Source organism: Rousettus aegyptiacus, unplaced genomic scaffold, assembly GCF_014176215.1.
Source record: "Rousettus aegyptiacus isolate mRouAeg1 unplaced genomic scaffold, mRouAeg1.p scaffold_m13_p_4, whole genome shotgun sequence".
NCBI lineage: Eukaryota > Metazoa > Chordata > Mammalia > Chiroptera > Pteropodidae > Rousettus > Rousettus aegyptiacus.
The window spans coordinates 121,428,105-121,437,949 of record NW_023416307.1 but is presented as its reverse complement, the minus strand read 5'-3'; the positions used below and the strand labels follow the sequence as shown (position 1 = coordinate 121,437,949).

The 9,845-nt window shown below is 43.7% G+C and overlaps 1 protein-coding gene across 4 annotated transcripts in view; it reads left to right on the top strand.

The window, feature by feature from the left end:
- The first annotated feature begins 4,812 nt into the window (after window positions 1-4,812).
- VGLL4 (vestigial like family member 4) overlaps window positions 4,813-9,845 on the top strand; it is a 138,398-nt gene continuing 133,365 nt past the window's right edge. Inside the window, exon 1 of one of the 4 annotated variants that reach the window (XM_036218760.1) lies at window positions 4,813-5,055. The gene's annotated coding sequence lies outside the window, so the exon portion shown is untranslated. Of the gene's footprint in view, window positions 5,056-6,027; window positions 6,114-9,845 lie in introns of those variants that run through there. The other 3 variants (XM_036218763.1, XM_036218759.1, XM_036218762.1) reach the window with 3 other exon arrangements.

The window sequence follows — 9,845 nt, the reverse complement described above, 5'->3', positions numbered from 1 at the left end:
TGGGCTTCATATTCAGCCACTTTAAATCTTCTATTTCTTCAACAATAAAAGTAGAAAAAAATAAAACCTATATCATAGGATTTTTAAATTATACTTTTTATTTTGAGAGAATTGTACATTAACATGCAATTGTAAGAAATAATACAGAGCAATCCTATGTATCCCTTTCCCTAACATCTTACAAAACTAAGTACAATATCACAACCAGGATGTTGACACTGATCGATTTATTGATCTTATAGGATTTCCCTTCTAGGATTTTTATGTAGATTAAATGCAATTATATGGGCATAATGCTTAGTGTAATACATGCATACTGTAAACATTTAATAATGGTAGCTAATATCCTTTCAGGAAGCAACATGGTGTAGAATAGTGCTTCTCAAAGTATAATATGAATATGAATCATCTGGGGAGCTTGCTGAAATGTAGATGCTGATGCAGTAGGTCTGGGTGGGGCCTGAGAGTCTGTATTACTAGCAAGCTCCCACGGGATAGCTGAAGCGAAGTGATAGGCTAAGCACATGGCTCTAGAATTAGACTGCCAGGGTTTAATCCTTATCGCCTTTAAGACTTTGAACAAATTATACTTCAGTTTCTTCATTTGCTTAATGAGGATATTTACAGCCCCTACCTCATACAGCTCTTGCAAGGCTTATGAGTGCTAGGATCATAGTAAGTGTGCTCATTAAATGTTAGGTATCATTATTATTTTATTTCATTTCTTATTCTGTATTCTCTCACTGAAGTAAGATCATTTGAATTTTTCCACTGGTAACATTGGCCCCAGAAGAATAGAAATTCACCTATTCTCACTCTATGAGAAAAGAGAGAAGTTATTGCTAGAAGGGGATTTTAGAGCTCTTCTAGATCAAAAATGGCAACAAACGGTTCACCAGTTCCTATACCCTGTCCACATCAGGCTTTACTAACCAATCTTGACACTTAAAAAAAAAAAATTAAACCTCAACTGTGGCTTCAGAGCCCTTCTTAAGAGAGTCCAGGCAGAGCTGGTGCTCAAAATGAAACCTGTTTCTAAACCTGATCTGGCGTAAGCTCCTCACAGATGTGGAGACTTAGATCCAGAGGTGTAAAATGACTTCCATGGGCTCATGCTGTCACCTGAAGACTGAGTCTGAACCAGAACCCCCGTCTTTTGTGATCTTTGTGGAACAAGTCTGAGAGAAGAAAAGAAAGGAAGAACAGGAGAGATTCATGTGAGCACATTATAAGCAAAGGGAGACATGGGGTAGAAAAAGACATTCTTCATGGACCGGTTAGTGCATTGAGAATTAGTAAGAGTCTATGTGTACTATGAGCATTTCAGATTGCCAGCCTGGTGGTGTTTCCCTTACCCACCTTGGAAGTATGACATGAAGGACAAATTGAAAAATAAACTACTTATTGGGAATTGGGTGCAGAAAAAAATTTTTTTTTTTTACAATATTCACTAATTTGGGGATCCTTAGAAAACCATAAAGAGCAATCGGAAAGGCAAAGAGACCTTATTCTTACCTAAATGAACGCCTCAGAGCCTTTCAACATGTTGCATCGGTCACATCAAGTCTTGGTTCCATCCCACCCCTACCTGCTGGCAGCTATATTATATACCTTGTAATTCTGCCTCTCCCTCTTTCTTCCCATTTCTCATCACTGGATCATGCCTGACTTCATGGACCCTCACAGACACATGACTTCAAGGTAGATCAGACTGCAGCCATTTCAATGGATTAGTTGAAAGAGAAGAATCAGATTTTCTCTTTGAGCAATCTGAACTCTGAAGGTCCTGAAGAAGTCTGTTACCAGTGAGAGCAAAAACCAAAAGGGGTAGTAGGGACAGTAATAAGGGAATCAAAGTGATGAGGAAGCTTCTTAGTAGAGAGATAAAAGGTGGGGAAAGGCACAAAGAAACAGAGGAGACTGCCCAACAACATTGTGGTCCATAAGGAGGCACAATAATGGACCATAGAGCATCCTTCCGTTTTCTATACTCTATTTTTATTTTTTAATATTTTAATATGAGAAATTTCAAACATGCAAGAGTGGACAGGACAATACAACAATCTTCCCTGTACCTGCCACTGGGCTTCGACAATGATCAATTCAGGGCCAATCTTAATTCTCTTCCTAGATTATTTTTATTTTTTAAATAAAATAAAATTTTAAATAAAACGAAATTTCAAATCCTTGGTTTGAAATACATTCTCACCAGTGGTTCCTGTACAGCCTGCCTTTACTTTTTTAGTTAGCTACTTTTTAAAAAAATTATTTAATCAATCAATTAATTCATTTTATTTTTTATGGTGACATTGGTTAACAAAATTCAGTAAGTTTCAGCTGTACATTTTAATAGTAAGGCATATATATATATATATATATATATCGCTGTAGTTAGATTTCTTTCTGTCCCCACATATTTGACCCAATTTACCCCATCTACTTCCCCTCTCCCTATTATACTCTGGTATTACTTAGCTACTTAAATAGTTTCTGTTTTTGTTGTCAGAAATTTGCCCATTGCTTTCCTTTTAGCTCCTTATTTTTTTTTGTGGTAAAATATAACATAAAGTTTACTATTTTAACCATTTTAAGTGTATTGTTCAGAGGCATTCACATTGCTTTGCAAATTTCACTTAAACAGGTATTTTTAATAGTGAACCTGGGAACGTACCACCCAAAAACTAAGACCTTGACAATAAACTACATCTAGCCAAATGGTTCCCTCCCATCCATCCCATGCAGTCCCCCTAAGTAACCCTCATTTTGAACTCTCGCATCATCATTCTCTTACTTCCTTTTTATGTAGTTTTATTGCAGGTGTATGTGCCTTTACAATTATTTTTCATTTTATTTTTAATATTACCAATAGGATATTATGCTGTATGTAATCTTTTGGAACTTACTTTTTACATTTAATGTTGTCAAGATTCATTCCTATTTTTGCAGGTCACTGTAAGTCATCTGTTTAGGCTGCTGTCTAATATTCCATTATGTGAATATTCTATGTATTGGATAGGTTCCATTCCAATCTACATCTTGACAGCATACCCTCTTTTTTAAATGTTAACTTAGTGTGTCTCTCCTTCTGCACAACTGAAACAGCCAGACTAAAACAACCATGCTTAGATGTTGCCAGAGCAAAGTTACTTTAATGCTGATGTAAGGGAAGCAGTGAGATTAATCCTTGGAAAGGTCGAAGACTGGTCACATCCATGAGAAAAGGGCCTCTGTCTTCATGATTTATATGCAGAGTAAGTTTGCACTAAGCTATGATGGAAACTAAAGAGGAAGCTTTAAGACCTCCACACTGACCCCCCAAATGAAAATCATTTAGCAGTATACAGATGGCAGAGTTGTCATAAAGATCAAATGAGATAATGATATGTGGGAACACTTTGTAAACCCCAGAGCCTTTTTATAAATGTGCAGTTGTATTGTTATTGCTATCATTCGTTTGCATTATCTGGGCAAATCATTTTCCTATCCCTCTATGATTAAGATGGGTAGTGTCAGCAGGACTGGATTTAAGGCAGGAAGAGAGGAGGGAGATGTGAATATTAATCGAATACTCAACCTAGTCCTTAGTCCTTGCAATGTCTCCTCAAAGTAAGAATTATTCTCTGCTTTATGGATGAGAAAACTGGGCTTGAAAACTCGCCCAAAGTCCTATAATTAATGGAGGTGGAGTATAGATTCAAATCCAGGTCTGTCTGAATCCAAAGCCCTTTTTCTACCTTGCCGAATTTCCTGCAATTTGCAGTCCTAACTCTTTCCTCGTTCCCTGTCCTCATATGGCAGGATGAAAAACCTTCTTTTTATGATATTTCTCAGTATTTTTTTCAGTACACTGAGACTACTGATAAACTAAAGTGGAGTCTAAGTAAAAATGTCTTTGGGAAGACTGGGAGCCTTCCCAGTTTTACTCTCCGAGTTTTAATTTGGGAACCAGGAAACCAGGCAACTATGCTTGGGTAGACTTGACACTGGGTTGCCCTATCTACACTGGCCCTGTGTGGATTGAAGGAGAGTGAATTTCACAAGGGACCACCAGACCCAGACTCTGGTTCAGGTGACCCCTCTGCCTGTTTTAGGTAAACTATCTAATCTCTGTAAAATGGAACTATGAATGCCTGCCCTGCTACCCAACAGGGGCTAAGACCCAACAAGTTAATAGGTTGGACTCGATAAGACTGGATGAAGTAATATATGAGAAAACAGTTTGAAAACTGCAAAGCATTTTCTTCCAGCACTAATGTAAGCTGGTATTTGTTTTTATGGCCATTATTCTTTCTCCATAGAGCCCTGTCTCAGGGAAAGCCCTGTAGTAGGAGCTCCTAATAATGCTGAGGTTTGAGAACAACCAGAAGGCTAGCAACATGAAGCCATTTAAAGCAAACCAGAGGAAGTCCATCTCTATTTATTTTATGAAGTTAGCGGCTGGATATGTTAAGCAAATGTTTTCTTAATTGTGGCAGTATGAGAAAACAATGGGGCAAGGGCTGCCGGGGACGGGGGAGTATCAGGCCTCCACCCCACCCCCACCCCCTGCCACTAAATCTCCAGAGAATGACAGGAAAAATTAAAGACAGGCCTTTTCTTTTCGTGGTCACATGTCTAAGATGCTGCTGTAATAAGAACCTGCACCAATTAGAAATGTTTCACCTCCTTCCCTTGGCCCCTCCCCGAGCACATTGCAGAGCAGCCTGGGTTGTGGACTCCAGGAGTTTGCCAAACACAGCAAACATTAGTGTGTAAGCGGCTGGAGGGGGCTCTTCACACGGATCTCCGTCCCTTCCTCCTCTGCTCCCTCCCTTCCACACTGTTTTGATTTTCTAGGACTTCCTCCTCCGGGCGAGGGAGGGGAGGAAAGACGCTCGCTTCCCAGCGCCGTGTGTGAGTGTGTGTGTGTTTGCGTGTGAGAGTGAAGTGGTGGTGTGTAAAATGCTGTAATGGGAGGAAACCGAGCCGCGTCTGAGTGTCCTGGACTGCAGAGGCCGTTCTGATCTCAGTGGCACCTGAGCACACACCTCCCCAAGCAAGTACCTGTACTCTCAGGTACGTGTGGCCGCCAGCCTGTCTGGGCAATGTCGCTCGGGTGTGTGTAGGTAACGAGAGGGTGCGGTGGTGTCTCAGGATGGCGCCTTGTGGAGCGTGTAGCCGGGGGAGGCCGGAGGCGCCGCGTGCCCCGCTGTCCGGCGTTTGAGCGTGTGCGAACGCCGAGCCCTGGGCGCCAGAGGGCTTGCACGATCTTCCAGGGGCTGCTTCTCGGGAGGCGGGACCATGCGGGTACAAAGCCGAGGGCATTGGAGGTCTGGCTTGAACGCGCTAGCACTTGCCTGGCTGTGGCGGTTAATGGGCATCTGGTCCAGTGGGTATGGAGAGTGGCTCAACCGTGGTCGTCAGTGTCACGTGTGTGTGTTCACTGGCTGCGAGGACCAACTGTGAGCGTGTGGAGAACGTGCCTGGTCCACAGCAGCAGACACCTGGGAGCGCACGAAAGGGTCGGCTGGGGTGGTGCGTGTGCACTCAGGTGTGTTCCCACTGGCGGGGCCTTGGGGGTGTGATGTGTGGGACAGGCTGCCTCTACGCGCCCTCTGGGACTGGCGCTTCTTCTCAGGTCCGGCGCGGCACCAGGCCCGCCGCGGCCGTTCGTCGCTGGAGCGCGCCCGCGCCCGCGCCCGCCGGGTAGCTGAGAGCCGCCGGGCACGCAGCGGGCGGGGAACGCGAAACGCGCCGCTCCTGGCGTGACTGGCCCCGCCCCCGCATCCCTGCCAGTTCACCTGGGCTCGGCCCCACCTGCTCGGTGGGAGGGGCGTGTCCAGGGGCGTGTCCTGACGGGTCTGGCAGAGCCCGGGAGAGAGCAGGCGGCGCCTCATTCCAGGGATTCCTTGGGCTCCCGCGCTGGCCTCCGCCGCGGAGCCGGCCCGGCGCGCGCCGCCCGCGTGTGCGTGTGGGTGTGAGGAGGGGGAGGCTGTGCGGGAGCGCGGGCGCGAGCGCGCCTGTGCGTCGGCGCGTTCCCGGAGTGCGCCCCGCGCGCCCCGCGGTTCCGCCCCCGCCTCTGGCCCGGAGGGGCCCGGCTGGCCCGCGGCAGGCGCGCCCAGAGCCGCCCGGCGGTGAGTGCGGGAGGACTCAGCCCGCAGGCTGGTGGGGTCGGGGCCAGTCGAGGGCTGCTGGCCTGCGCGGGAGCTCAGCTGTGGGCTGTCTCGGAGCGTCCTCCTGCAAGGAGGCAGCTGGTTCTTGCCAGGCAATTTAAGGTCCCCGGTGGGAATCGAAGGGTCTGGGCTCCCGGGTTAGAGGTCCAGCTCCTGGAGGGGTCCCAAGTGGAAGGCGTCCTGGAAGTCGGAGGCGCGGGGCGGGAGGGGGGCCCGTCGCCCTGCATCCCCTTTGGTCCTGGCTCGCGGCAAGGAGGGCTGTGGTGCGGGACTGCGGAAAGTGGCTGAGAGCGGGCCGCTGGGACCGGTCTCTTTCTTTGTATAGTTCCTGCCCCCTCCCCAAAACAAAACGGCACACTCTTCCTGCACCAGCGCAGGCCTCGCCGGAAAGCAAAGGTCTTTCCTTTTTTGTTTTGCTTAAAGTCTCCTTTGATTCATTACACTGAGACATTTAAATGTCTCAAGTTAGGATGACAGTACTTCCTAGGGCTATTAACTGAGTTTTATGCACTTTACAGGCCTGAATTTGTCTGCTTAAGTTAGATAATTAAAAAAATCGGTTTCACTTTGATCATCGGTGCTGTATGTTTGCTAGTTGTATTTCCTTCTCAGTGGTTAATAAGAACCAGCAGCTTGGGGGACGGGGGTGGAGGCTGGTCTTCTCGCTTTTATCAGCAGCTGGTTGCCCCCTTTATTGGAAACCTTTTATTTGAAAGGTACTATCGCCAGTTTTGTAGAGTCTGAATCTTTTTCTAAACCCAAACCTACCTAGACGAGAATGAAGATTCCTAAGTTTCCTTTGAGCACTCAGAGACGAACACTAAATGTTAATTTTGCTATTAGTATTTAAAGGTCAGTTTTGCATACCATGTTTGCCTTCCAAACTTTAACTCTTTGTGAGTCCACAGACTTGTAATGTTCATTGTTTCCTGCTTGCAGCTAATGAAGTCTGCGCGTGACTGAGGGGAGTAGCGTGGGTAGTTTTAAGAGAGCTTTGGGGTCAACGTCGTAAGGCTGTATTTATCATCTCTACATCTTAGTGCTCAAATTTTAAGTAATAGGTTTAGAAATACTTTCCTAGGAAGTTTGTTGTCTCATAGTCAAGACGGTTTTGTGTTCTGTTCTGTGCATTTCCTATTGCATCTGGCTGAAAAGCCATCTCCCCCATGGTAGAAATGGTGTAAAACCCTCAATTTATTGTTTAATTTTGGCAAAAACTTGAACCCCAACCTGATTTCCCCTGCCACTTTTTTCACACTTCTGGGCAGCCTGCCTTTGCTTTCTATTTGGAAGGGCATGCAAACTAAATTTTATGTTGACCAAAACACAATACAATTAAGAAAATAATTCTTTATGAATAACCATGGACTACATTCCAAGAACTGTGTGTGTGTTGGAGTTAAAAGCAGCTCTGTTTTATTTCTGGTACTATCTCTGTCACCTAGTAAGTTCGTGACCAGAAAAAATTGCTTCTGCTTTTGTGCTTTATTTTTCTCTGTAAGGGGATGATAATATCTGTTCTAATACATCACAGAATTTCAGGAATTATAGGGAATAATATGCTTTGAAAAGTATTTTGTGTTATGTTATTTACAAAAGTCTTTGAAGATTTGAGAGAGCTTCCTTAAACGCACCGGCTGCACTTCCCCCAACTGAACTATAGAAGTATAACTTTACCTTATGATTTTAACACTTTGTATAGGCGTGATTATTATGAAACTAAAGCTGTCACTTTCAAGTGTTCTGTTTGATAAGAGTTCTGTAGTGGGAAATTCCTTTTAACTCCTTGTGGAGTCAGCCTTGTTACCAACCTCTGCTGGTTGTCACAACAAATCCAAAAGAAGATTTTACTTTGTATCTCTTCCAGGTATCTCCTGGATAATTTTGCTGCTAGTTGACTTTAGTAAAATATAAGTAAAATAACCATAATAAAAGTTGTTTTGCAACTTCGAATATGACTTAATAAAATAATAAGAGTTGTAAGTTCGGGAAGTAAAAGTCAAATACCTTGGGAAAATTCTGATGTAACTGAAATTCTGACCCTGTGGTGATTTTAACATATCAAGTTGTCTGTTTTTGGCCTGTGTTAGATAAGCTGTTGCAGTGAGAACCTGGGGACATAAAGTTTTTTTGTGTAAAGTTTCTGCAAGATATGTGAACCGAGGCTCATTCGTGATTTTTTTTTTTTTAGGGAGCTTATTTAAAGTTAATGAATCTGTATGTGGGAGATTCATCAGAGAGAGAAGCGAGTGTTGTGAATCAGTCTGTTAGCCATGTAGAATCGGTTCGCATTAAAACATCAACAACTTAGAAACTGGACCGCCCAATCTTGATAATATAAACTGCCAAGGTAGGAAAGGAAGGCGTGTATCTGAGGTGCTGACACCAGAAAAATTCTTTCTACCTGGGATGCAGTAAGGAGGAAAACCTTCTGCTTTCTATCTCATGCCTCAGGTGTGATAAACAGATACAGTGATCTCATTATTCCTGTATTCCTTACTTGCAAATTTGTAAACTCACTAACATTTCTTTGTGATCCCCAAATCAATATTTGTGGCAGATTTGCAGTCATTCACACACATGCACAGAGTGGTGAAAAATTTGAGTCTCTGAAGTACGTGTTCCCAGCTGAGGTCGAACAAGGGAATTTTCTGCCTTCTTGTTTCAGCTCTCATACTGTAAACAAGTATGCTTTTGTGGTCTATTTAGTGCCATATTTTTCTCATTAGGGGCCATTTTGTTGGTGGTTTTGCTGTTTAAAATGGCCCCCAAGCTTAATACTGAAGTGTTGTCAAGTGCCCCTAAGCGCAAGCGCTGTTGTGCCCTACGGAAAAAATATGTGCATTAGATAAGCTTTGTTCAGGCATGAGTTATAGTGCTGTAGCTGGGAGTTCAATGCTAATGAATCAACAACAGATACCACATAAGGTGCCTTTAAACAGAAACACTCATAAAACAAGGTTATGTATCAACATTTGACAAAAATGTAACCAGAGGCTTGCAGGAACCTAACCCTATCATTCCCCTAGGAGTAATGGTTCAATATTTGCGAATTCAGTGTTTGCTAAGAGTTCATAGAACGTAACTACTGTAAACAATGAGAATTGACTATTTACTGATATTGATAACTAGAGTCCTTCCTAATAATACAATGAATGTGTCATGGGTTCGAAGACTTCTTTTTAGGTTGTCTGTAGGCTGAGAGTTGAGATTTTGCAACAGTGGAATTAGGTGGAGGGTACTATAGGAAGTTTGCCAGCTTGGACTGTGATACATAAATTCATAGCTCTCATTCTTGGGGGTAAACAAGTCCCTGAGAGGACATGGCACATCAGTACTTGTGAACAGAAAATTCTAATGTCCAAATAAAATAAAAGTCAAGAAAAGCATATCCAGAGTAAACTAAAAATGCCAAAGCTTCTTTTATTTCCTATGTGATGCTGTACAAGGCTGAGGTCTTGAAAATGAAGAGACAGTTACAATGGCCTAAATGTGAGAGAGAAAAGGATAGTTTATTTTTATTTGACAACAGTGTTGAAAAATGGTGGGAATTGGTAGTGATGCAGGAGAGGGCAAATTTCTCCACATCAAGCAAGGGAGAGGCCAAGCCCTGCACTGAGAGAAGAGAAGGGTCCTTTGGCGGAAAGTGTAGAAAGAATTCAACACACACACCAAAGTTAGATTTAAAAGGAA